This window comes from Streptopelia decaocto (assembly GCF_964273445.1).
Source record: "Streptopelia decaocto genome assembly, chromosome: 4".
Classification (NCBI taxonomy): Eukaryota; Metazoa; Chordata; class Aves; order Columbiformes; family Columbidae; genus Streptopelia; species Streptopelia decaocto.
The window spans coordinates 16150411-16156764 of record NC_138658.1 but is presented as its reverse complement, the minus strand read 5'-3'; positions in this window follow the sequence as shown (position 1 = coordinate 16156764).

Sequence of the window (6354 nt, the reverse complement as noted above, 5' to 3'; positions counted from 1 at the left end):
GTTGGGTTGCATACCATCTTGTACTTATAGTCCTTATTACCTAGCTTTAAATAATAGGTTTGCATGAAAACTGAAACAAAGATACTTCCATTTTTAATTTCTTAAGTTCATAGCACTATGAACTGATAACAATCAGCCTCTCTCTTTTTCTTAATATTACTGTGAGGGGATGTTGAAACCATTATTTTAAGATTTTTTTTTTTCTTTAAGTGTCAATTTTACAGCCGGTTTCTGAAATGGTATAGATATTTTTGCCATCAGCATAACCTATTGGAATCAGTTTGGGATTTTTTTTAGGAAATATATCAGGAAGATAGCAGGGAAATTACTGGTTCAAATTAAGAGTAGTGTCCCTCCAGCCAGACTTTTAAACACTAAACCTCTTCCCAGATTTGTGTACTTTAGTCTGTCACTTTGAACAAACTATATGTCAAAGAAGGAGGTCTTAGTGTTTGTTTGTAGTTTATGTTAATTATTCTTTGAAGAGCCGAAGGCCATAACTTTGTTCTGTAAGAAAGACATTCACCTGAACAACCTCACCCCCTCACACTTCCTTGGCCTCGGAGATGCTCATATCAAAACAATATGTTCCTACTCCATACAAAGGAAAATGGCTACAGCCAGGGGGACTTTGAGCACTATTTTCCATCCCTTCATTGTTAGAGCCTAAAAAACCAAAACCAAGCAAACAAAACACCATCACAGCTTCCAGCTGTTCCCCGAAGGCGAGGTAATTGGGTGGTAATCTACATTAACTGGAATAGCTAAGGTAACTGATATATGAGTTTGGCAGAGATGCTCAGAGAATTTCTCCCTGGGTTAAGTATGGACACATATTTGGTAAATGTTTTAAAAAGCTTCTGCATTCTTGGCCTGCCTGCAAACAGATCCTGAGATACTTATGACATATTACATTTGAATATCTGGGCACCCACAAATATTAGATGTCTTGATGGATCTGGCAAGAAACACGTGAGAATTTCAGTGTTCAATTTTGTACCAAGATGGGTACAGATGGCTATCTTTTATATTTCACAGGCACTATCTGTCAGTCTGTCTATCTATCTATCTATCTATCTGTCTTTTTGTAGATATAAACATGTAACTGTGAATGCTGATTATTTCTAGTCTTTTGAGCTTCATACAAACAAAAGATGATTAGTGTTTTGTGAAATAGGGTTCCACATGTGCACAAAATTTGCTAGTGTAAAAAATCTATGGAAGGCTGTTACTTAGGTGATCTCTTCCAGCATCCAACAATCCTAATTAAAATAATGTTTACAACAACACGGTGGTTACTCAATTGTGATGGCTGTCTCATCTTGCATTTTCCATATTAATGTTGGACAAGCATCTCTGTAATCGGGTTCATGACAAATTTGATGGTTAAGACTTTCTGGTAAGTGTTTTGCCTGTCTCTGCTTTATGTACAGATGAGGTTTTTCCAGCCATATGCTTGATTTGACTGCTTTTTTTTTCCCCATTAATCTTTCAACAATGCAGACAAATGCAGTTCTGTGCCTCACTTAGTCTCCTGACCCTTGAATACTGCTGCCTCATAAAGCAGAATTACGGTCTGGTTCCAAGGAACCTGGATCTTCCTGAAGCAAGACAACAAAGGCAGTGATAGCTGTTGTATGGCTGAGTCCTTTACAAAGTTCAGATGGTAAATATTTAACTACCCCTCTTTGTTGCCTGTCTTTCCGCCTTGAACTGCATTTCATAGAGTGATGTTGCTATTCTAGCAATAGGCTGTGACTAGTCTGTATCATTTTTTCTTTGGCTTTTCCTTTTCATTTTTGTATTTCCTTTTCACTTTGAGGGTACTGGCTGTGGCTTATTAAAAGGTCATGTTAGCAAATCTCTTTGCTTTAGCACTCATAAATTCCCCTTCCCTGTAAAGAGAGAAGATTTGTCTTTTTATACAAATACTAGTAAAGTTTACTAATAAACACAGTTGTTTTTCTTGTTTGCCTAGAAACATAGGTTTCTTAATGTACTTTATGGTATTACATGAATAGATATTGTGCTATACTTCTCAGCCCAAAGAAATAAAACCTCTTTCCTGAAAGACACACTATGCAATTCAAACATTAAGGACAAGTCCTGTGGAGTGTTTAGAAACAGTAACATTTGGGTGGAATTTAGGGAACAGGGTCTATATGTAAAATTGCAGACCAAACAGGCATTTAACGATTGTAAAAAGTTTTATGTTGCTGCTGAAGGGCTGGTAGGATTTGGAAAAATGGAAGAGAGTAAATCTGCATAATCCAAAGGAAGTACACAGCAAATATTGGCCCCTAAAGAACAAGCTGCTTCAGCAACCTGTTACAAAGTTGCTAAATCACACAAACCCTGAGCTACATGCTCTGGAAATGCCCTAAACTGATATATCCTGAATAACGGCCAGCACGCTTCAACAGTAATCCATCCTGTTGTTCATCCCAAATTCACATCATCCTCTGTCGCACTATGGTTGCTCTTTTCCTTTCCTGTTCACATGAACAATAAGCCACCTATGGTAACACTGCAGCAGCAAATAAAGCAGCGCTCCTTGGGGAACAAACCAACCTTATTTCCTATTGGTCTATGTACTTTACAAATTCCCTTAGGTATCCTTCTAAAATTAATCTATTTTGGTTCTGATTTTCCTGATGTAAATTTAAATTTTGTCCTTTGAGAGACACAGGATCTTCTGTTTCAGATGATGAAGGTTGCCATTTGTTGTCTCCTGCTGGCTCTTTTTTGCAATGATTAACACCCAAAAGTTCCCAAACAGAATAATTTAGAAGAAAAAAAGATCCCACAGACAAAAATTTAAGTTAAAATGACAGAGTAAAGTTTGTAAAAAAAAAAAAAAAAAAAAAAAAAAAAAGGGAGAAGAACATGAGAGGCTTTGTATTTGTTTGTATTGACCTTAATCTATCAACTTTTAAGACTTTAAATCTGATACGGGTTACATTCAATAAGATATTTAAGCAGTACCAGCAGTGCTTAAAGTAAGAGACACACATACACAACTTTCTCAGTGTTATAAAAATCTTGTCTCAAAAGATAAACAAATGACAGACTTTATTTTTCTTCCCTGCTCGATGTTATCTTTCAAAGAAGTTACTGTCTAGCTTCATCTTCTGTCACCAGAGACAACTATTCTAGTACTCTTTCTACTAAAAATAAATGAATTAGAAGTAATGTGATAAGCTGGTGACCAAGGCAATGACGAATGAAATGTTTATAAGGGTGACAATTCACTATAAATTTCACTTCTAGTGTATGTTGTATATTAGACCTTGTCAGTAAGTAAATCTTCTTATATCAGAAATCTAATCATTGCCAGAGTCCTTTTGAATCCTCAGAGAAACTTATTAGCAAAGCATTTACGGCAATTCTGAATTGCTTTCAGAAAGGTACATCGTATTTGCAGCTGGGACCCAGCGTGTATAACAGCTGTCCCTATAGTGTCCTTGTACTATACTGGTGCCATCCTGTCAACACTTAAAAATTCTAAAGTCATATAGTTCCCATTTAATTTTTTGTACTCAGATGACTTATCTGCATTACATTTGAGTGTAGCATGTTTCATTCATTATGTTTTGTACATAGATGTTCAAAAAACGGTGACTTTGCATATACCACAAAACCCCCATCTGCAGTGTTGGTGGTTTACAGGACTACAGATAGACATAATTTTTTTGTAAATCACTTCAGGTAGATTAAAAACAAAAGCAGAGTTTTCTCTGTGAACTTATGCAAAACTGATTGAGCATATTAAATGCTCAAAACCAACTGCATTTCATACTGGAAAATTGTCATTACTGTTCTGCTAGTGCTCTGACAACTTAGAGCCTATATCTAGGTTAATTGCATTGCTAACTCTGACATGCTAAGTCATTCCCTTCACCTGTCACAGGCATAATGTGATGCTAACAACAGCCTACCCATGTCAGCCTTGTCTTGTTAAAAGCAAATAATCAGCATGAAATATTATAATTTTTTAATTTTATTAGTATATAGAAACATTATATTGATTTACCAGTATTCCTGTGGTAAATTCTAGACATGTCATGCATGTCAGTTTCCAGACATATCCTGACATCATCTAAGATGATGATTGTGTGATCTTTTTCTTTTTCTCACATTATTAAAAAACATTATCAACATACACTAATAAAAACCATAATTACAAAACTGCTGCAAAATTATGGATGCATTTGCATTTTCCAAATTCATGAAATGAGGTGTATATGTTTAGTCTTCATTCCAGACAGAATTAATTCCCAATTTGAAATTAGAAAATTATTGACCTACAATTTTATTTTTTGCAGGCATGTGAAATATCTTCCACATTCCAATGTGCTTTAGTTACCGCTGTTCTTTGAATAAAATAGAGGAAGAGAGGAACTAACATTTTGAACCATAGATTGCAAACTTCATCAGGTTGTCCACAAAAGTGTTTTTATTCGTGGACTATTCAACCATTTCAGAGAGAATTTAATTTTTTTTTTTTTTTTAAATACAGAAATCTATTTTCTAAAACACTACACTAAAATTCACAGAATTCTTGAGTATAAAATTCAGGGATATGTATTTCCAGGGATATATATATCTCCAGCTATATTGCTGGGAGAGATTAAACTGTATATGGTGTTTTAAATAGTCATTTTAAAGTTCACAGGGAAAACAATGTTTATGTTGGAAGAAAATATAACCTGAAGGTGAAAATCACAAATATCATTCACTCAGCAGTATAATATGACTGACTAGAGCAGCAGCAGACCAAGATGAGATTTCCTGTAGTTTTTGGTGTCTTTATACAATATTGAAGCCCAGCAGGACTTTTGTTGTTGAGTCATGAATATACCTCTCAGAGGACAAAGCTTTTTGCTCTTCCTCTCTTGAGGATATATCACCCACAGGGTTTTCTAGTTATTTTATTCTGGCTGTAGGAAAATACAGAAAACTTTTCATATTTCTCCTAACCTTGAAAATAATTTAATTTCTGAGTCACTCAAAAGTTTTGCCAGAGCTCCCTGAATTAGCCCAGTCTATTACGAAAAATAAATAAATAAATAAATAAATAAATAAATAAATAAATATATATATATACACACACACATGTATATATCATATATATATATATATATATATATATATATATATATATGAGGAGAAACAGAAGAGAAACAGAAATGCAGCTGGGAAAAAAAAAAGTCTGTCCAGCAACTTATGTTTTTGTTTTCCTTAAATTGTATCATCCTCTGAGGAATCCATGCAGAGTGACACTGATGCTCTGTTCTCCCTGGAACATACAACTCCTCCTCCCAATCTCTGTGCTGATAAACTAGAGCTTAAATCGTTGCACAATTTTCTTTAGGGAATGGAAAGCATTAAGGAGGGAATAAAGAGACACACTAACAAATTCATCTCCAGAACAAAACAAAACAGAAAATGATTCACTCTTTCAAAGAGCTTACTCTGTTCTGAACCTTTAGTGTAAAAATGTCTGAAGGCCAAAGTGCTTGATGTAAATGTGGTAAAATTCCTGACAAGGGACATTACAGTAGTTGTTAATCACCGAAGGGCTTTGAATAGGCAGCCCTTAGAAAAGATATATACATGCAGTATCCCTGTCACTGTCATGGCATGTACTGTATAAAATTTATTGACCCTTACTTGTTAGAAGCTCTGTGATCCAGAGCCTGTTACCTGTGTGCGGAAAGGAATAAAACAGGAAGATGTGGCTATGCCCTCAGGCTGATGGGCTGTAGGGAAGCTGGCAGGAGCTGGAGTTGTGCAGGGACATCTCCCCTGGGTGTGTACCTGGCTCTGCTTGCTGAAGAGGCCGAGTGTGCCGGATGGAATCATCATGGGCTGAATCCTCAGCAAGGAAAGAAAACATCTGATGGAAGAGCAAGTATTGAAACAGATGTGCTACATTGATGAGGACCCTGGGATTGTGCATGATCAATGATTACATTTCCCCAGCTGAAGCGTATATACCGCTTAATGTTAAAACAAATAGAATTCTGCACAGTTACTTCAGAATAAAAGAGTTCTATGGTGCCAAAATGATAAGAACTAAAGGAAACATTACAGAGATGCATAATTCACATTAAATCTGTAATACAATTGTTAATTATTTCCCTGCCATCCCACTGCAATTACAGAACAGATAATATGATTTTTTTAAAATTTACAACTATTGGTATTCATGCTGGCCTCAGGAAAATAATCCAGCAATTAAAATGTGAAAAACAAAGGAAAAACTTGAAAGCCTGTTTAACCCTGTTCCTGAGTTTTAAGTGATTTCCTTTGCTATTTTGAAAACACATATCCTCCACCAACTGCTGGTAA